Source organism: Podarcis liolepis (genome assembly GCF_965112155.1).
Source record: "Podarcis liolepis genome assembly, chromosome: 2".
Taxonomy (NCBI): domain Eukaryota; kingdom Metazoa; phylum Chordata; class Lepidosauria; order Squamata; family Lacertidae; genus Podarcis; species Podarcis liolepis.
The window spans coordinates 20,088,794-20,109,744 of NC_139555.1; the positions used below are offsets into that span (position 1 = coordinate 20,088,794).

Sequence of the window (20,951 nt, forward strand, 5' to 3'; positions counted from 1 at the left end):
GACCCCATGGACCAGAGCACGCCAGGCACTCCTGTCTTCCACTGCCTCCCGCAGTTTGGTCAAACTCATGCTGGTAGCTTCGAGAACATTGTCCAAACAGCTCGTCCTCTGTCGTCCCCTTCTCCTTGTGCCCTCCATCTTTCCCAACATCAGGGTCTTTTCCAGGGAGTCTTCTCTTTTCATGAGGTGGCCAAAGTATTGGAGCCTCAGCTTCACGACCTGTCCTTCCAGTGAGCACTCAGGGCTGATTTCCTTAAGAATGGAGAGGTTTGATCTTCTTACAATCCATCTAAGCTCTGCTTAAAAACCTCAAAGGAAGGAGAGTCCATAACTGCTGAACAGTTCTTACTGTCAGAAGTTCTTCCTCAAGTTTAGTTGGAATCGCCCTTCTTGAATGTTGAATGCATTGGTTCAGGTCCTACCCTCCAGAGCAAGAGAAAATAAGCTGTTCCATCTTCCAGGTGACAGCCCTTGAGATATGTGAACATATCCTATCTCCTCTTAGTCCCCTCTTTTCCAGGCTAAACATATACCCAACTCCCTGTTGTGTTACCCTTAATGCAAATTTGTACAACATATAAATTCAAGATTACCTTTCTGTAGCCTTCTCAGCATCTAGGGAATCTCACATTATTTATAAACAGCCCTAGTTTCTCAGGCTTGTACAGTGGTACCTCGGGTTACATACGCTTCAGGTTACATACGCTTCAGGTGTAGCACTCCGCTAACCCAGAAATAGTGCTTCAGGTTTAGAACTTTGCTTCAGGATAGGAAGAGAAATCGGGCTCCGGTGGCATGGCGGCAGCAGGAGCCCCATTAGCTAAAGTGGTGCTTCAGGTTAAGATCAGTTTCAGGTTAAGAACAGATCTCCAGAACGAATTAAGTACTTAACCCGAGGTACCACTGTAGTTGCAAAGGCAGGGGCTGCATTTGGAAAATCACAATAAATGATGTTTGTCATGATGGAATAACCCTCGCCTCCCGCTCCTGACTCTCATGCAAACCTTCCCTCAACACAGCAAAGAGCAGAAGATACAAACCTTCATTTACAGTGAAGCAGAAGTTAGGGGCTGGATGCAACACTAAACAGGAATTAATTTGAGGTATCGTGTATCGGAAACAAAGCCAGTTTCATAAACCAAAATTTGAAACTTTGCTTGTTTCAAAGAAACCATAGTTAAGGTTAACCAAAGTTTGTTGGGTTCAGATGAAACAACAAACAGTGGCTAATCCAAAATGGAAACGAAAGCTTCCATAGTTGCACGATAAATGTGAACCCAGGGGGAGGCTAGAATTGTTCCTGTCATGATAAACTATGGCTTATAACATTAAAATGCAGCCATTGTTGTGGCCATGTGACTATATTAGCCAGTCATCTGCTTCCTATGTTTATGTATCCCTTTCCAATATAGATTCACACACACTTTCTTGTGCCTTTTAAAAGCAGCAAATATTCATGAAAAGGTATTGGCCAAACAAAGAGAAAAGCAAATACAAAAGACTAAACCACACTTTTTCTATTGTGATAACTTCAAAATGCATATGCCACAGGTTTGTTTGTTTGTTTGTTTGTTTGTTTGTTTGTTTGTTTGTTTGTTTTAATGGTTTCCTGAGTTAGTCCTCATTAAAGAATGACCATTTCTGCATAAAGAGGACGTAGAACTTATTTAAGATATCTGACAGCTATAGCCTGGCATTCTGTGTTCTTTTGATTTTCCAGACTACAGTGAAGCCTACAAACTACCTCTGCTTTTTTTTCTTTTCCTAATTTGAATGCATTTGTGACTCAGTTTGTTTGACATGGACATCGTAACAAGGTAGCCACATTCCGGGAAATGCTTGTGTAAAAATTGGATACTTTCCCCAATAGTCCCACTTTCATTTCTTTATTCTCTCGCCTCCCGTTTGTTTGCTAGTATATATTTGTACAATAACGAAATACTGGTTTGCACAACAACATGTTGGTTTTCAAAAAAGGAAGTTACTGAAAGCAATTTCTGAAAGCAGAAGCACAGTAATATGACAGCTGTGAAGAGTGTTTGGGTTTATATCTTTCTTTCTTTCTCTCTCTCTCTTTCTCTTTCTTTCTTTCTTTCTGTAAGACGTTAGGAGCAACTGTGAATTCCATGGCAAGCCTTAAAGCAATATGGGTTTGGGGAGTGAAATTCAAACCAAAGATTAGAATAAAATATATGGGGTGTGTGGCTCTTTTGATCAGTCTCAGTTTACATGAGGGAGAATTCGTTGAAGTTAATTCACAGACGGTATTGTACACCTTTACAGCTGTCTCAAATATTTTCCACTATGACTTATTGGAGAGGGTCTGGCAAACATATTTGTGGGGCAAATATAAACATTTGTGCTGGTATTGGAAGATGATACACGCAGAGATGGTTCTTATCCTTAATGAAGAAGTGTCGCTAAGTTCACAGTTAGCATTACTTGAATATTTTTGAGGAAGGAAATTCAAACATTCTGTTAAAGGAACTGTGTACAGTCGTACCTTGGATATTGAACGCCTTGGCTCCTGAACAAATCGGCTCCCGAACGATCAAAACCTGGATGTGATTGTTCCGGTTTCCAAACGTTCTTTTGGAAGCCGAACATCTGACACTTCCTGCAGCCAATCAGAAGCTGTGCTTTGGTTTCCAAACGTTTTGGAAGTTGAACGGACTTCTGGAACAGATTCCGTTTGACTTCCAAGGTACGACTGTATATGCCTGACTTTAGCAGCAAGACTGACTATAGCTCACTCCTGGCAATCATCCCAAGATCTTATTCACGGTCAGTGATACCAATCTCTTTGGAGCAGTAATAGAAAAAAATGACCCATCAGTTAAGATTTATACAAGAGCAAAAGATCCGAGATTCTTTCTATAGGCTTTGGCATGCTTTTCACTGAACATCCATAATTTTCAAGGCTCCCAGCAATTCATTCTTGGCAAAAATTCCTGATGGTTATGACTGTTTCATGTATCTGAATTTCCGTGTGTGGACTGGTGCAGGGAGGAAGAAGGGAAATGTCAGTTAGCCGTGAAACATGCATGAGAAACAGTTTCTAGTTACGTTATTGCTTTGGCATACTATTTCATTCTTTATTGAAAAACGCTAACCACCATCATCAATAAGAGAAGTTAGTGCAGGTTTTTCTGCCTTATTGCAGGATTGAGAATGCAGATGGGGCTCATTCCCTAGAGGGATGGGTAATGCAGAGGCCAAAGTTGAGATGGAAACAGCAGCTAGAATGCAGGTCTTTAGACCAGATCTTTCCAAACTGTGTGTCACTACACGTTAGTGTGTCAGCTGCAGTGTATAGGTGTGTCACACAAACTTTATCCATGCTCCTCCCAGGGCTGGAAAGAGATTACCACTTTTTTCGCTCCATAAGACGCACCTGACCATAAGACGCACCTAGTTTTTAGAGGAGGAAAACAAGAAGAAAAAAAATTCTGAACGAAACAGTGGATGTGTGATTTTTGTGGTTCATGCTATGGCCACAGACATGTGATTTGACGGTGAGTTTGGGGTAGCTCAATGCAAAAATCCTGAGGATCCTGAGAATCCATGTGGATCCGTGCTTTGTAACCACATTTTTGCGCCATTGCGGCCCCACAAAACAGTGGATGCGTGATTTTTTGGGTGCAGGCTGTAGCCATGGACATGCTATGTAATCTGATGGTTAATTTGGGGTGACCCAATGCAAAAATCCTGAGGATCCATGGGCTTTTACCTCCCCCCTCCCAGGCAGCCTCCTTTATCGCTAGCCTCCCTTATCTGCCTCCCGATCGCTTGCCGACCAGCTGCTCTGCGGCTTCGTTTCAACACCCCCTTCCCTCTTTCTAAAAAAAAAAAGCACGATCTGCTTTTTGCCCCTGGGCAATTTGGCTCCAGGGACCACGCATTCGCTCCATAAGACACAAAGACATTTACCCTTACTTTTCAGGAGGAAAAAAGTGTGTCTTATGGAGCAAAAGAATACGGTATTTTAACCTCCGATTTTCTAGTAAAACTGAATTACTGCGTCACGAAATGATGCACATCCAAAAAGTGTGCCACCAACATGAAAAGTTTGGGAAGCTCTGCCTTAGAGAGCGGAGAATGCCTATCCATTAAAAGCCATGGTGGAGTTGTTTTCAGGTGGAAACCCGAAAATTCAGTTTCTAAAGGAGATCGCACCTTGGCAGCGGGGAATGTTACATCTGCGTTGAGAAAATACACAGAGACTGCTGCACATAGCATGATATATCTGTACAAACCTCCTTTTTTAATATGGTGTCTTACTAGTCCACCGTTCCAGACACCAGAAAGGGGGACCTTCAAAAGGAAGTTGGAAGTCTTACTATTATGCCTGCATAGGAAAATGAGCATGGTCACTGCTTACATGGCCATAACGCTCTGCATGCAGAATCTGGATTCCTTATTGCAGTACAGGAGCTTATTGGATTGTTTTCTCTGCCTAAGGTTGCATTCCACTACATTCATCTATATATGGGCAACGGATCTGGACTTCAAAGTCCATCCGTCCTAAATGTGTCAGTGGAAAAAGTGGCATTGGGGATTTTTTTTAGGGGAGGAGGCACTTTGTTTTAAAGTAAGTGTGCATGGAATCACAGCTGAAATTTCTTCCTTCATATCCTTAAGTAACTTTAATTATGCTATCTGCTGATTCATACTAAATACTTCTCCTGGGGGGGGGGGGTTATGTACTTTTCTCTGTATCCTGCAGAGAATATTGCAGCAATAGGAGAAATAGAATATTGATTTCCCTGTCTCACGAAGCATTTTATTTTTGTTTTAATCTTACTCTCTCCAGTACAGTGGTACCTCAGGTTACAGATGCTTCAGGTTACAGACTCTGCTAACCCAGAAATAGTACCTCGGGTTAAGAAAACTTTGCTTCAGAATGAGAACAGAAATTGTGCGGTGGCAGCAAGGAGGCCCCATTAGCTAAAGTGGTACCTCAGGTTAAGAACAGTTTCAGGTTAAGAACGGACCTCCAGAACAAATTAAGTTCTTAACCCGAGGCACCACTGTACAGGATGGCATTTGGGGTGGGGAGATGGAGACAGCTTTATACCAAATCAGACCATTGGTTCATCTATTTCAACACTCTCTACACTGATTGGCAGCTGCTCTTGTGGAATTGAGGACTTTCCCGGTCCCACTTGGAAATGCTGGGCATTGCACCTAGGAGCTAGCTTCTGCATGCAGACCCTCAGGTTCGCAACCAACATACAAGCGCGAGTGCACATATATGAATTGTAGTGTTGGAAGGGACCCTGAGGGTCATCTAGTCCAACCCCCAGCAATGCAGGAATCCTGCCCACAGCCACCCCTGGGTGGGCTCAAAGCACCAAGGGGTCTTTCTCCCTCCCCTCCCCCCAATAAAATATTTGAGGGGGGCAGGGCTTCCAAAGTTGATGGGCACTGCCATTCAAACGGTGCGTGTGCACCATGTCACGTGCACAGTTATGCAGGGGTGCGACTTTTATTCCAAGTTGGCACCCAGGCCAGATCATAGCTGTCAACATTTCCCTTTTCTCACGAGGAATCCTATTTGGAATAAAGGAATTTCCCTTTAAAAAAAGGAAAACGTTGACAGCTATGGGCCAGATGATTTCTGACATTAATAACAGCTGGGTGAAGGCAATCCCTTAAGTGTTACAAACTCCTAGCCCTCTCTCTCTCTCTCTCTCTCTCTCTCTCTCTCTCTCTGTGTGTGTGTGTGTGTGTGTGTGTGTGTACCTGCAACACAAACTGAAAGGATTGGTAACAAGCACGGCCCTAAGCCCATTTGCTCAGAAGCATGTTCCACTGAGGCCAGCTGGGCTCGTATGCTCGAATGCGGGAACTTCACCCCCAACGAAACTCAAGTTTCTGCGACGGGCGTAGTTTCTTGCTCTTTGCAGCGAGCCACGCATTCCCAACCACAGCCCCCACCCACCCCGCATCATCCCCATTGCTTGCGTGCCACAGACTCCTGATGGAAGCTTTGCTAGTGGCTACCTCTAAAAGGTCCGTATAGTCAAAGCTATGGTTTTCCCAGATGTATGGAAGTGAGAGCTGGACCACAAAGAAGGCTGATCGCCGAAGAATTGATGCTTTTGAATTATGGTGCTGGAGGAGACTCTTGAGAGTCCCATGGACTGCAAGAAGATCAAACCTATCCATTCTTAAGGAAATCAGCCCTGAAGGAAAGATCCTGAAGCTGAGGCTCCAATACTTTGGCCACCTCATGAGAAGAGAAGACTCCCTGGAAATGACCCTGATGCTGGGAAAGATGGAGGGCGCAAGGAGAAGGAGGACGAGATGGTTGGACAGTGTTCTCGAAGCTACCAGCATGAGTTTGACCAAACTGCGGGAGGCAGTGGAAGACAGAAGTGCCCGGCGTGCTCTGGTCCATGGGATCACGAGGAGTCGGACACGACTAATCGACAACAGCCTCTAAAAACTCTTGGCGCCGCCCACTTTCCCTTTTGGAATCTTCGCGCCCCCGCCCCGTTTTGATGCCGCCGAAAGGATACAATGAGGGGGCCGGGGCGCTTAGCAACAGCCTGCGGGGGGGGGTGTGGAGGCGTGGCTTCCGCGCTAACTGCCAACTGTTGCCCAAGGTGGGAGGCGGAGGGGTTGGCTGGCTCCTGAGCGCGGGGTGAGCGAGCGGCGAAGGAGGAGGAGCAGGAGAAAGAGAGAGAGAGAGGCCGGTCTTGCTCTCTCGCCCAGCTACGGCCGACGGACTCCTTCCTCTTCCCGGCGGCTGGGGGAGCGCAGGCATCGCCTGGATCCGCCGCTGAGCCAGGTAAGGGGAAAGGATGGAGGCGGAAAGAAGGAAATGAATTGGATGCTGCTGCGAAGAGACGCTGGACGGAAAGAAAGGAGCGGGGACTGGGGGGGGGGGTTTATTTCCTTGCAAAGTTTTTTTGGGTCCGGTCTAACAATTGCGGGGGTAGGGCTCGTCTTTCTTTGCAAGGGGGAACCCCCTTATGAAGCCTGGGGGGCGTCTCCAGTCCGGTTGGCCACTGCTTGGGGAATCAGTTGGCTTTAAGCAATCTGCTTCTTCCTAATGTCACCCCTCCTCTCCCCCCCCCTCCGCGCAACCCCGTTTTCTTCTCTACGCAAGGGAGGAGTGGGCGATCGGCGGAATCGCTTCCTTGCCCGCCCGCCTCCTCTCTCCTTCCTCAACCCTCGTTCCTCCCCGGGAACCTCGAGATACCATCAAAGCGAAATTCTAGCAGGAGAGAGAGAGATCTCTCTTTCTTTGTTAGGTCTGGCAACGGCTACTTCTTTTTTTTTCCTCTTCTCCTTTTTTTGGCACTCTAGCGCGGGGTGGGAGCCCGTCCACTGCAGCAAGCAGGCAAGTAGATTATCCATATAATTCCCGCAGATTTCACGTTGTTTTTATTTTTAGGTCCTGGGAGAGCGGGCAAGGCTGGCTGGCTCGCTCCTCGGAGGAAGGGCAGTCGGGAGGCGGCGTGGGTGGGCGCTGGAGGGCGCCGGATCCATGACCTTTCCAGGTTGCGCGTTGCGGTGCGCGGGGCTGCTGCTGTTCCGCCGGATTCCCTGGGAAAGGATCAGAGGCAGGATCGAGGCGTCCCCGGCGCATCAGCCTAGCCAGCTTGGTGCATTATGTTCTCTTCTCTCTCTCCCCCCCCCCTCCATGAATGTCGGGCTTGTGAGAGCCGCTAGCCTGGATCCAGCGCCAGTGCTCTCTGTAAGATTTTGTCTTGGGGACCGATTCTGACGCAGGGAATCGGGGAAATGAAAAATCAGATCGCTGGCTTCCTGTGATGCGCCTTTGATTACGCAAGCGTCTTACTGCCCAGTTTCGAATCGGTGTGCCGCACCGAAAAGCACAGATGAGGCTACAAGCAACGTGGTGCCCTCCGGAGGTTGCTGGGACTACAAATCCCATCATCCCTGCCCGTCCACCATTCTGTCCTGGGTTGGTGGGAGTTGGGAGTCCAGGCAACATCTGGTTACCATGCAATGTGGCCAGATAGCTCAGTTGGTGGAACATGAGACTCAGGGTTGCGGGTTTGGGCAAAAGACTCCTGCATTTCAGGGGGTTGGACTAGATGACCGTTGTGGTCCCTTCCAGCTCAACGATTCTATGATCTGTGGGCAGGTAGTTGAGTTCAGGATGTTATGTTTTGCTGTCAGTGGTTACATTTGTGCTGGGCATCCTGCAATGCGTGCCCAAGGAGTGTTTTGTTGATTAAGTCTTTCCCAATGAAAAATCAAAGACTTCTTGTTTGCATGTTTAGTGGCAATCTGGATAGTTGCCAGAGAGACCCCAGTATTCTCTTCTACATCACGGTAAATCATTTCTGTTGCAATACAAAAAAACCCCCTCCATAAATTCCTGACTCATTTGCTTGTCACAGCAGCTCTGAGATAGACAGAGAGCAACATCACTAGGGATTTCCCTGTGAATCTGGGTCGCCAAACTCAACATGGTAGCCTAGTGTATTTCAGTGGCTGTTTATGGTGGATCTGCATCTTCATATCATGATGGGAGTGGTTTGTCATGGCTCCTTTGAGCAGAGAAATCTTTTGACTCCCGAAATGTGCCAACTATGCATGAAAGTGGATGGCAACCTCAGGACAGCGAAGTGAGATTGTAGTACACTGCACAAACAAGCAAGGTGTGAAATTGTACTTGCTGCGCTTATTCCCAAAACATCTGTTTCTGCAAGCTGAGGACTGCAATATTTTACCATCATGTTTGCCATTTGGCTGATCCGGCCAGGTCTGTGTTTTGCAGTTGCCGCCATATGGGTATTCTTGAGAAGGCAGAGTTTCGCAGCAATTCTATATGCTTCCACTTAGAAGGGGTTTTTTTTGGGGGGGGGTTGCTAGTAGCGGAGAGAATCTGAAAAGTCTGGCCAACTTGTGGTTGAGCACTTTTTTGTGACTGCTCCTAAAAATGGAAAGTTTGATTCATTGTTGGCCATTTGTTTTATAATTTTCTGATATATTATGCCTTTACATTTTTTTTTTTAGGAAGTGGTGGTTTATAACTATATGCAAAAAAATAAAATAAAGTTATAAGAAGCTGCTATACTGAATTGAGCTAGTGGCTCCAACTGCCTATTGGGCATGTTCAGTGCACCTCTGCTGTTCACTAAACTGTCCCAACACAAAAAAGTGTTAGATCCCTTTAGCTCTCCTTCTGTATAATCCACAGGTGCAGCCAGTGGACATTGCTGTCCTAAAACAATGTTGGCATGGCGTACGTGGGGTAGACTAGTTTGGAATAGGTTTTTTAATTGTATTTCAGGGTATCCCCTGGATTCCTTGAGAGGTTGGGGTTCCCCAGTGGGAAGATAAGTGATGGCAAACATGCTTCTTTGAAGAAACCAGCATTCAACCATTCTTGATCTTCCTGTCTAGTGTCCTGCCACTGGGTATGCCCCAAGGAATTAAAACTATATTCCCCATGGGCAGTGTCCAAAATTAGCCAGGCACATTTTGTGACTGGTGCAACCAGTCTGGTAAGTTTCGCCATTTCTGCCTATTCCCTATGTTTTTGTATCCATCCTTCCTTTGCTGGGCCTGTTTTAATGTGTTGTCAACCGCTTTGAGATTTTTTCCTTTAAAATATAAGTGGCGTAGAAATGGAAATGAACTTCATTGGGAGGAAATGGCTTCGAGACATTATGTGGTGGCAACTGTAACAAAGGTTTAAGACAGTATTTGGCGATTAGCTTATATATCCGTGTTCCTAACACTGCCCATGGGTGATGATGAGAGCAAGGGGGAGAGGTGAAGTTTAACACCACTGTGGGTTAAACCACAGAGCCTAGGATTTGCCGATCAGAAGGTCGGCGGTTCGAATCCCTGTGACAGGGTGAGCTCCCATTGCTCGGTCCCTGCTCCTGCCAACCTAGCAGTTTGAAAGCACGTCAAAGTGCAAGTAGATAAATAGGTATCGCTCTGGTGGAAAGGTGAACGCCATTTCCGTGCGCTGCTCTGGTTCGCCAGAAGCGGCTTAGTCATGCTGGCCACATGACCCGGAAGCTGTACGCTGGCTCCCTCGGCCAATAAAGCAAGATGAGCGTCGCAACCCCAGAGTCTGCGGCTGGATCTAATGGTCAGGGGTCCCTTTACCTTTACTTGCTTCAGCTAGCACACTTTCTTAGCCTGGTTCCCTCCAGGTGTTAGACTACAGTTCCCCATAGTGTTCGCCAGCATGACCAATGGTCTGCCATAAGGTGAGTCCACCAAAACTTGGAAGGCACCGGCTTGGGGAAAGCTGAGTGAGACTGTCCCCTGCCCATCACAGGACAACCAGCCATCAACAGGCAGAACTGTGCACCAACTTGCCTCTCACCACCCCCACCAAAAAAACAACCCCAAGGACCTTCCATTACTACTAACTGCCCTGTTGCAAGGAAGATCTGGTGCTGACTCATATGGTTGTTTTCCTTTAGAGTGTGTCGTTCCTTTATCTATCGCATTTTGTGTATGTTGTAAGTCACTAGTCAACAAGCAGGACATAAATCTAATTGATCAAGCCCATCAGAAGTGACCAGCATTTGTATCGGCAGCCACGATGCTCCTCTGGTCCCAGAATCCTCTGTGTTGTGCAGGGATCCCTTGCATGCAACTCAATAGGAGATGGATTCCCCGAAACAAAGAGGGTTGAAGAATCCATGGTGTTGGTGAACGAAAGTTTATCTGTTGCTGCTCAGATACCTTGGGAACTTTCTGGCAGTTGTTCGACGTTAACCCATGTCTGTGGTTCGCTTCCTGTTGCACTCATAATTCAAACGAAACACATCTCAGATTGAGTTTTGAAATGAGTTGCTTTTGTACCCCCGTCCTCCTCTCTCTTTTTTAGTGGAAATATCACATTTCGCAAGAACCTGCGAGAGTGTTATGTTTCTGCTCTTTTCCTTCTTTTTGCAAAAAAACTGGGCCTATTGTTCAAAGTGGAATTGCAGTACATTCCCTTAGGGAGGCTCAGGGGGCATAATTTGGTTTGGTTTGGGGGTTTTGCTTGATTGTGCCACTGTTGCTCACATTTGGGATCTAGAATTAACAACTGTCGCTCACAGTCTGCCGGATCAGATTGGCTCACCATGACCGCAGTGAGTTTTTACCTTCTCTAGTGACATATGCAGTGCCTTTTCCCCCCTAAAAAATGTTTAGAGGTACTCTCATTTTGATTCAAGAAAATCACCATTCGGGGAAAATCAAATCGGGGAAAATAAATACAGTAAACGGACAAAAGTGCAAATATTTGCAAAATGTTTAGGGGTATGCGTCCCCCCAGAAAAAGAGCACTGGACACATGGCATAGCTTTATTGCTTTACCAGCCGTCCCATAACCTGTGGTTGATGCATGTTATAGTCTAAAACATCAGGAGGGCATCAAGTTTAGGGAAGGCTGGTTTTAACCACCCAGATCTATTTTACTTCTACATGTGTTTCCTGTTTTATAGACATGTGCCTTGGGCAACTCACTTAAACTTGCCCACTAGGCTATGTTCAAGGAAGCTGCCTCCAACATGGGCATGACAATACTTTCAATTCCCATCTCCATAGGCTTTTTACATGTCAATACTCAATTCTTCCCATCCGTAGCTAAGGTGCAATCAGAGCAACAAGGAGTAAATGATTACTGGAGGGTGGAACATACCTCCTTGTATGTGTTGAACTGCTTTTGCCTTTCCTGGTGGGTTGGGTGGAGACTGTGAGGATGTTTTGTTGGCAGTTTGAATCTGCGCGACGGGGTGAGCTCCCGTTGCTCTGTCTCAGCTCCTGCCAACCTAGCAGTTTGAAAGCACACCAGTGCAAGTAGATAAATAGGTACCCCTGTGGCAGGAAGCTAAACGGTGTTTTCATGTGCTCTGGTTTCCGTCACGGTGTTCTGTTGTGCCAGAAGCGGTTTAGTCATGCTGGCCACATGACCTGGAAGGCTGTCTGTGGACTAACGCTGGCTCCCTTGTCTTGAAAATGAAATGAGCTCCGCAACCCCACAGTTGCCTTTGACTGGACTTAACTGTCTGGGGTCCTTTACCTTTAGACCCTTTAAACTACATCATCCATGCTTGCCAAACATGGATCATACAAATGGCACAGGGACCAGATTAGGAGCAGAATACATTTCTGGCAGGTGGGTTTCATAGAGCGAAGATGCAGAATGGACCTGGGGTTCTTTACCATGTTTCTCCAGTGTGCTGTATTTTGACCCTCTTTGTTTAAACTATGCCCTGCACAGGTGTCTTCTGGCCTAAATAAAACAACAGAAATAATTCATGGAGCTTTTTTAAAAAAATCTAAATCATAGCAGCAGCATTCACCCACAATGCTCACTTTGCAGTTATAGCTTTCATTCTCTCTGCAAGAAGAAGAAGAAGAGTTTGGATTTGATATCCTGCCTTTCACTCCCTTTAAGGAGTCTCAAAGAGGCTAACATTCTCCTTTCCCTTCCTCCCCCACAACAAACACTCTGTGAGGTGAGTGGGGCTGAGAGACTTCAAAGAAGTGTGACTGGCCCAAGGTCACCCAGCAGCTGCATGTGGAGGAGTGGAGACGTGAACCCAGTTCCCCAGATTACGAGACTACCGCTCTTAACCACTACACCACACTGGCTCTCAGCAAAGCTTTAAGGCCAGAACAGCTCTGAGCCTCTGGAGCAGCTATGGTCAAGGACCTGTTCTCCACTATGCAGTCGTACCTTGGATCTCAAATGCCTTGGTTCCCAAACAACTGAAACCCGAAAGTGAGTGTTCCGGTTTTGGAACAATTTTCAGAAGCCAAACATCCGGTGTGGCTTCCGATTGGCTGCAGGAGCATCCTTCAGCCAATCAGAAGCCGCGTCTTGGTTTTTGAACGGTTCAGGAAGTCGAATGGACTGCCAGAACACATTCTGTTCAAGAACCAAGGTATGACTGTAGATGTCTTTCTCTGCTATAGCATGGACACCTGGAGGAGGCTTGCTGTGGAGAACATTGCCCAAAACTGGGCTCGTATGGGAGCTGGCTTTCTCTGAAGCATGTTGGTCCCAAGTCATAAAGAGCTTTCAAAGCAAGAACCAGCCCTTAGAATTGAAGCCAGAAGGCTGGCTCATAACCAATGTCTACAAGAAAGAGGGGATGTGTTCTGTCTCTCCCAAGAGGTGGGCAGCCATATTCTAATAGACTCTATGTAGTCAGATCATGCCTGGTTGCTGCAGTGAGTTTGAAAATTCATGGCATAAATCCAGTAGATGTTGCTTGTTCCTTAGTCAGCTGGCTAGTTGAGCTAATTATTAACCTGAGGTCAGACCTGGGAGGTCAGTTGAACTGCAGATATTTCTCTGACTGCTTCAGTCTTTCCCCTTATGTGATCTTTCCTGTATGTCTGCTCTTACAGTCATGACAGATCAAATTAGACGTGAGGGTGGCAACCTATGTTTGGAAACATTTCTGCCCAAATCAGATCTGATTCTTCATATCTTGGATCTGATTCTTCATATCCAAAAGAGGCACAGGTTGAAGGGAACCAAAACCTTTGACTGCACTTGCTTCCAGGGTCTTCTAGCCCAGCTGTGCTGATTTCTGGCATTGGATCTAGGCTTGGAGAAAAGAGTTTGAGCAGCAGAGACCACAGAGAGATAAGATGGAGAAGGACTTGGCTCTCTTTAAATCTGACTCTCCACTTCACTGCAGTTGTCTTCCCTGGTCACAATTTAACTGCTGGTGTTACACCAACGCTGACCCTTGATTCAACGTTCACAATTACTAGAGCTATGAGAGACCTGAGAGAAGTATCATAGTGGATACATATTTCAAGAAAGTCCAAAATAGTGGTAGAACAAGCTTGTGCGAAGTAACAAAAATTCCCAAATAAATCTTAAAACATTGTATCCCACTGTTGAACAGAGAGAATCTTGTGGTGAAATTCTATGTAGAGTTCTTGCCCTGTTGTTCGCTACAGTAATAATGCATACAGTGGTACCTCGGGTTACAGATGCTTCAGGTTACAGATGCTTCAGGTTACAGACTCCGCTAACCCAGAAATAGTACCTCAGGTTAAGAACTTTGCTTCAGGATGAGAACAGAAATTGTGCTCCGGCGGCGCGGCGGCAGCAGGAGGCCCCATTAGCTAAAGTGGTGCTTCAGGTTAAGAACAGTTTCAGGTTAAGAACGGACCTCCAGAATGAATTAAGTTCTTAACCTGAGGTACCATTGTATTTGGTGCAGACAGAATACTTACGTATGACTAGTTTTAACCATGGTTTGTTGCCTTGCAGTGCAACCCTAGGCATGTCTACTCAAAAGAAAGCCCCATTGAGTTCAGTGAGACTTAATCACAGGTAAATGTGAATAGTACAAGGTGTGACCGGAATGTTCGGTGAATGGTCACAGAAATTGAACAGCGAGAAATATTTGAACATACAATTGGCATTGGAAACCCACGAAATGCGCACAGTTGTATACAAAGATGAAGCTGTAACTCGAAAGACAGTGTATGAGTGGTTTAAGCATTTCCGTGAAGTGTTGCAAACTATCAAAGGGTTGCAAACCATCTGGCAAACTGTTGACGGGCAGAACGACGGCAAATGTCGACAGAGTTTGTGAGTTATTGATGCAGAATCGGCGTTTGTCCATCCGAGTGACGGCGGAAGAATTGCATATTCTGTGTGAAATCGTTACTGAGCTTACAGAGTTGTCCCACCCTCCATATTCTCCCGATCTGGCCCCACTGGATTTCTTCCTTTCTCCAAAACTGAAATCTGCACTGAAAGGGCACAGATTTCCCAACATTTCACACATCCAAGCTGGTGTGACGAGGGAACTGAAAGCAGTACGAAAAGAGGACTTCTCCAGAAGTTTCCAACAGTTCTACGGACGTTGTCAACGGTGCATTGTATCAGAGGGGGCCTACTTTGAAGGCCTGTAGGTTTTCCCAGTAGTGATGTATGGAAGTGAGAGCTAGTCCATAAAGAAGGCTGATCACCAAATAATTGATGCTTTTGAATTATGGTGCTGGAGGAGACTCTTGAGAGTCCCATGGACTGCAAGAAGATCAAACCTATCCATTCTGAAGGAAATCAGCCCTGAGTGCTCTCTGGAAGGACAGATCCTGAAGCTGAGGCTCCAATACTTTGGCCACCTCATGAGAAGAGAAGGCTCCCTGGAAAAGACCCTGATGTTGGGAAAGAAGGAGGGTGCAAGGAGAAGGGGACGACAGAGGACAAGCTGGTTGGATAGTGTTCTTGAAGCTACCAACATGAGTTTGACCAAACTGCAGGAGGCAGTGGAAGACAGAAGTGGCTGGCGTGCTCTGGTCCATGGGGTCACGAAGAGTCGGACACAACTAAACAACAACAAGGCCTGTATGTTCGAATATTTCTTGTTGTCCTATTTCTGTGACCATTCACCAAACTTTCTGGTCACACCTTGTATATTGCAGCCTCAATCCTGGTTAGGACCCCCAATTTGCAGTGCAATAGGAACATTAAAAACTGCCTTCCCCCAAGTCGGACCCATAGTCATCAAGCTCAGTATCTACACCAGTCTCCCATAACTTCTACTGGGAGATGCTGAAGGTTGAACCTTGGAGCTTCTGCTAGCGAGGCATTTGCTCTTCCACTGAGGCACAAATCATGTTGCACTTTTGCTGTGGTGACCCTGCTCGCCAGAAGTCATGTCCAGGAAGGCAGCACTCAGTGATACTACCTTCTTCTCACATTGCAACCAAAGAGTCTGGGGAGACAGAGAAACCCTGAGCCATGGTTTAATGCCAACCATGGTTTGGTCAAATCATTTCAAACCATGGTTTTCTATCCTGCTTTGCAGCCAATCTTTAGATGTGGCTTAGCTACTGTGACCTGTTTTAGCCACACTTAAAGGAAACAATCCATGGCTAAGCATTATGTCTCCATAGGGGCCGAGTAGTAGACACACTCAGTGAAGTTTCCTCCCATTGCAACTTCCTGGCATGTGATCACCATATGTTCTTAACCGTACAGTACAAGTCACAAGATGTAGCCTCACTGGAAAGTATGCATTGGATTTCAGAGCAGTTGCATGTGTTACCACTATGAATTGTAGCAAATCCAACCAGTTGTATGGTTTCAAGTTGCTCACAACTTGGCACCAGGTGTCACGAATCTTTTGCATGCGCTTTCTGTTTTCTTTCTGTTTGTTGCCCTGAACTATTCAAGATATCTATTTATTAGCTCTGTCTGTCTGTTGTGGCGCAAAGAGAGCTCCTGTTTCCTGACCAGCTATAATCTTCTTTGTTTAGCTGTAATGTTTTCTTTATGTTTTTTCGTTTGAGAGCAGAGGACAAAATGCATTGCTCTTTCTAACAGCAACAGAAATGTGCTATAATGTTAAATTGCCCATTCATTTACCGTGCTAATTAGCAGCTAAATTAACTGGTGGAATTGACTCCCCACCCCCATTTTCTGAATAACAATGCACAGTCCTGACTCCCGATAGAATATTGACTCCGTTACATAATTTGACATGGGTCACTGCTGAGCTAAGTATGATCTAGACAGTATTCTGTCCAAACATTGAGCCATCTTTAGCTGTCTGGCTGTTTTAAATTTGGAAATGACAGCCTTTGTTTTGAAAAGGATAGCCTTGTTCTGCTCTGGTATTAAGGGACGCCTCTAGCAATTGTTCTGCAGAAGTGCAGTATGGCAGGCTGTTAAAGTTTACCAGCGTGAGAGCTATTTGCAGAAAACTTCATGTGCTTGGTAAGCGCAAGACAAATTTAAGGCATCCCTTTAAAAAAATCACAACAGTAACTAAGACTGCAGCCCCACAGTCAACAGGGGAAGCCCCATTGAACTCTGTGGAGCCTGCTACTGAGCTTTTACAAATTAATTAAATTTATTAGTTGCATGTTACCTGAAGGTTTCAAAGTGATCTACAGCAATAGACACATTATACCATAAGGCAGGCAAGTCCAACTCCCAGAGACTGAGATCTACTGCCACTATTTAAAAAACTGGCAGTAATCTACCACTTTGGATTCACCAAAGTTGTTGAGCTTTTATTGGGGAGCCAGAGCTGCTGGGATTCTCTTGGGGAGCCAAACGAACAATAAGGATCACACGATCAACCAGGATTGACCAGGGATGCACCCGATCGACCAGTAATTCGCGACCAACCAGTTGGACATGCCTGCCATAACAGAAGGAAAACGGGGGGGGGGGTGTCTACAGTGTATCAATATATCATCTAATATAACATTTGTGAAAAAATAAACACAACATAAAAGGTAAAGGGACCCCTGACCACTAGGTCCAGTCGTGGCCGACTCTGGGGTTGCGGCGCTCATCTCGCTCTATAGGCCAAGGGAGCCAGCGTACAGCTTCTGGGTCATGTGGACAGCATGACTAAGCCGCTTCTGGCGAACCAGAGCAGCGCATGGAAACGCTGTTTACCTTCCTGCCAGAGCGGTACCTATTTATCTACTTGCACTTTGACGTGCTTTCAAACTGTTAGGTTGGCAGGAGCTGGCAGCTCACCCCGTCGCGGGGATTCGAACCAGCGACCTTCTGATCGGCAAGTCCTAGGCTCTGTGGTTTAACCTACAGCGCCACCCGTGTCCCTAGAAAGCACAACATACCTGCCAATAAAAAAACAACATAAACTATACAGTGGAACCTGGGTTCTCAAACTTAATCCGTTTTGGAAGTCCATTCAACTCCCGAAACTGAGGCGCGGCTTCTGATTGGCTGCAAGAGCTTCCTGCACTGAAGTGGAAGCTGCGTCGGACATTCGGCTTCCAAAAAATGTTCAAAAACCGGAACACTTACTTCTGGGTTTTTGGCGTTTGGGAGCCAATTTGTTCATCAACTAAGCTTTTTGAGAATCAACGTTCCACTGTACTAAACAAAGAGCTACTCTCACCCACCAATTAGCAGATAAGCAATTATTCCACTTCTCCCACTTTTAACCCCCCTACCCTAGCCAAAAGTCTGGTATCATAGAATTGTAGAGTTGGAAGGGACCCCAAGGGTCGTCTAGTCCAACCCCCTGCGATGCAGGAATCTAAACTAAAGCACCCATGACAGATGGCTTAAAAACGTCCAAGGAAGCAGAGTCTACAACAGGCTTCCTCAACCTCGGCCCTCCAGATGTTTTTGGCCTTCAACTCCCATGATCCCTCGCTAGCAGGACCAGTGGTCAGGGGTGATGGGAATTGTGGTCTCAAAACATCTGGAGGGCCAAGGTTGAGGAAGCCTGGTCTACAACCTCCCAAGGGCCAGCTGTTGCAAATAATCAGTTTGTGGGTCCATCCTCCTCCAGAGATGGTCCAGTATCTCTTTTCTCCCCTTCAGAGGGGAGCAGGAGTAAGGCAAAGCAGGAAGATGGTTGTTGTTGTTTAGTCGTGTCCGACTCTTCGTGACCCCATGGACCAGAGCACGCCAGGCACTCCTGTCTTCCACTGCCTCCCGCAGTTTGGTCAAACTCAGGCTGGTAGCTCCAAGAACACTGTCCAACCATCTCGTCCTCTGTCATCCCCTTCTCCTTGTGCCCTCCATCTTTCCCAACATCAGGGTTTTTTCCAGGGAGACTTCTCTTCTCATGAGGTGGCCAAAGTATTGGAGCCTCAGCTTCAGCATCTGTCCTTCCAGTGAGCACTCAGGGCTGATTTCCTTCAGAATGGATAGGTTTGATCTTCTTGCAGTCCATAGGACTCTCAAAGAGTCTCCTCCAGCACCACAATTCAAAAGCATCAATTCTTTGGCGATCAGCCTTCTTGATGGTCCAGCTCTCACTTCCATACATCACTACTGGGAAATCCATAGCTTTAACTATACGGACCTTTGTTGGCAAGGTGATGTCTCTGCTTTTTAAGATGCTGTCTAGGTTTGTCATTGCTTTTCTCCCAAAAAGCAGGCGAGGAAGATGGTAGCAAAGGTTTTATCTGCTTTGCAGTTGGTCTGGGTACCACTCCTTTCCCGGGGGTGCAGGACAAAGCTCGTGCATATTGTTACACTATGACACCCAAGTAGCAAAATCTGAGTTGGTTCATTGCGTGAGGTTTAATAGGATATATGCGCATGAATAGTGCTAAAGGGGAAAGTGTGTTCCTTTTGCTTTGCTACGAGATACACATTCGTTTCAACAGACATTTCACATGGGACGTTCTCACTCTTTTCTTCTTACATGGGATAGACCTGAAAAAAAGCTGTCAATCAAAATGCTTCCAGTCAATTTGACTGACCGGTTACTGCACCGCAGCCTTAAACTTTATTTTTAAGGCCTCTTTCAGATGCATATTCTTTATCTCAAAGAGTTAAAAGGATGTCGGTGAAAAGTTGTTAGGGTAACTAATTCCTCCTGTCCTGCACTCCTGATCATGAAGCACTGGAAACATTGAGTGTGGATCATTACTAAGCAAATCATTTGGAAGCAGCAAGACTTCCCAAGAGAGGTTATGTTTTAGGAAAGCTTTTAATGCTGAAATACATCTGTGGGTTAAACCACAGAGCCTAGGACTTGCTGATCGGAAGGTTGGCGGTTCGATCCCCGCGACGGGGTGAGCTCCCGTTGCTCGGTCTCTGCTTCTGCCAACCTAGCAGTTCAAAAGCACATCAAGGTGCAAGTAGATAAATAGGTATCACTCCGGCGGGAAGGTAAATGGCGTTTCCGTGTGCTGCTCTGGTTCGCCAGAAGCGGCTTAGTCAAGCTGTACACCGGCTCCCTCGGCCAATAAAGCGAGAAGAGCACGAGTTGATCACGACTGGACCTAATAGTCAGGGGTCCCTTTACCTTTACCTTTACATATTCTAGGCTGAACAGTGTGGCAGATCAAGACAGAAGTGTGGGCAGTTTTGCCATCAAGTTATCTAATTTCTCCTGCTTATAATAAACCATCCTCTTTGGACATATGACCTTTTATCTTATCACATTTTGGAAACACCCGCCGGTCTCTTTTGGTTTTTAAGCTGGAGCCTCTGTTAGTCAGAGTTCTCCTAATTTATATTTAGCAGAGAACTTCTCTTTCATTTTTAGTCTTGTTTCAATTGGCACTCCTTCCCTTTTAACCTGGAGGGTCCCCTCCTCCCTGCTAGCTAGCATGCTTTTGTCAATTTCCACACTTATCTGTGGTGTCACAAGAAAGACAAAAAAACCTAGGCTTTTACAAGCATGAACTTGAAGCTTGTAAATGAGATGTTAATTGTTTCCCTGCCTTGGGAACTTGCGAGTGGGTTAATTGCGTTACATTTTAAGGCTCCTCTGAGCATTGGCAACCCATCTTTCCGCAATATCCTTTGTGCGGAGGCAGAAAAATATCCCAGATAATTTGTATCTCCTTAAAGGCAGCTATCTTGGTTTTAAAAACAGATGATGAAATTTGTTGATCGTACGAATGACTGTGTAGTGTTGTACCGTTGGATGTGGTGCCTTGACTGCCATCTGCAAGGGCCTCTTTTCCTTGAAAATGTGCCACCCAAAAAGGTGCTCTGTTTCTTTTTCATTAGGTGAACAGAGGGTTCATAGTATGAGTGAGAGTGAGAGCTGCTTCAGCTGCCTAAAGAGTCCATGAAGTATTAACTTAAAAAATAGGCATGTTGCTGTAGTTCCAGGGAAACATAAAGACATGAGCTTGCATGCTGTTCCCTTGTCCATCTGCTTTTTCTTTCAGTGGTACTTTGGGTTACAGATGCTTCAGGTTACAGACGGTTCAGGTTACAGACTCCGCTAACCCAGAAATAGTACTTCGGGTTAAGAACTTTGCTTTGGGATGAGAACAGAAACCGTGCAGTGGCAATGCGGTGGCAGCAGGAGGCCCCATTAGCTAAAGTGGTTCCTCAGGTTAAGAACCGTTTCAGGTTAAGAACGGACCTCCTGAACAAATTAAGTTCTTAACCCGAGGTACCACTGTATGCTAATGGCTTTAGAACCCCCCAATGGGATACATGCTAGAACATAGAAGTGTATGACAAGTTCAAAGCAAGGTGGGTGGTATTGCACCTGTTAAATAGACAT

General features: G+C 46.0%; 1 protein-coding gene across 8 annotated transcripts in view; it reads left to right on the forward strand.

The window, feature by feature from the left end:
- Positions 1-20,951, forward strand: part of RAB11FIP4 (RAB11 family interacting protein 4) — a 219,313-nt gene that overhangs the window by 169,984 nt on the left and 28,378 nt on the right. Inside the window, exon 1 of one of the 8 annotated variants that reach the window (XM_083490045.1) lies at positions 6,591-6,796. The exons of 6 other annotated variants lie outside the window; for them this stretch is intronic. The gene's annotated coding sequence lies outside the window, so the exon portion shown is untranslated. Of the gene's footprint in view, positions 1-6,590; positions 6,797-20,951 lie in introns of those variants that run through there. One more of the 8 variants, XM_083490047.1, reaches the window with a different exon arrangement.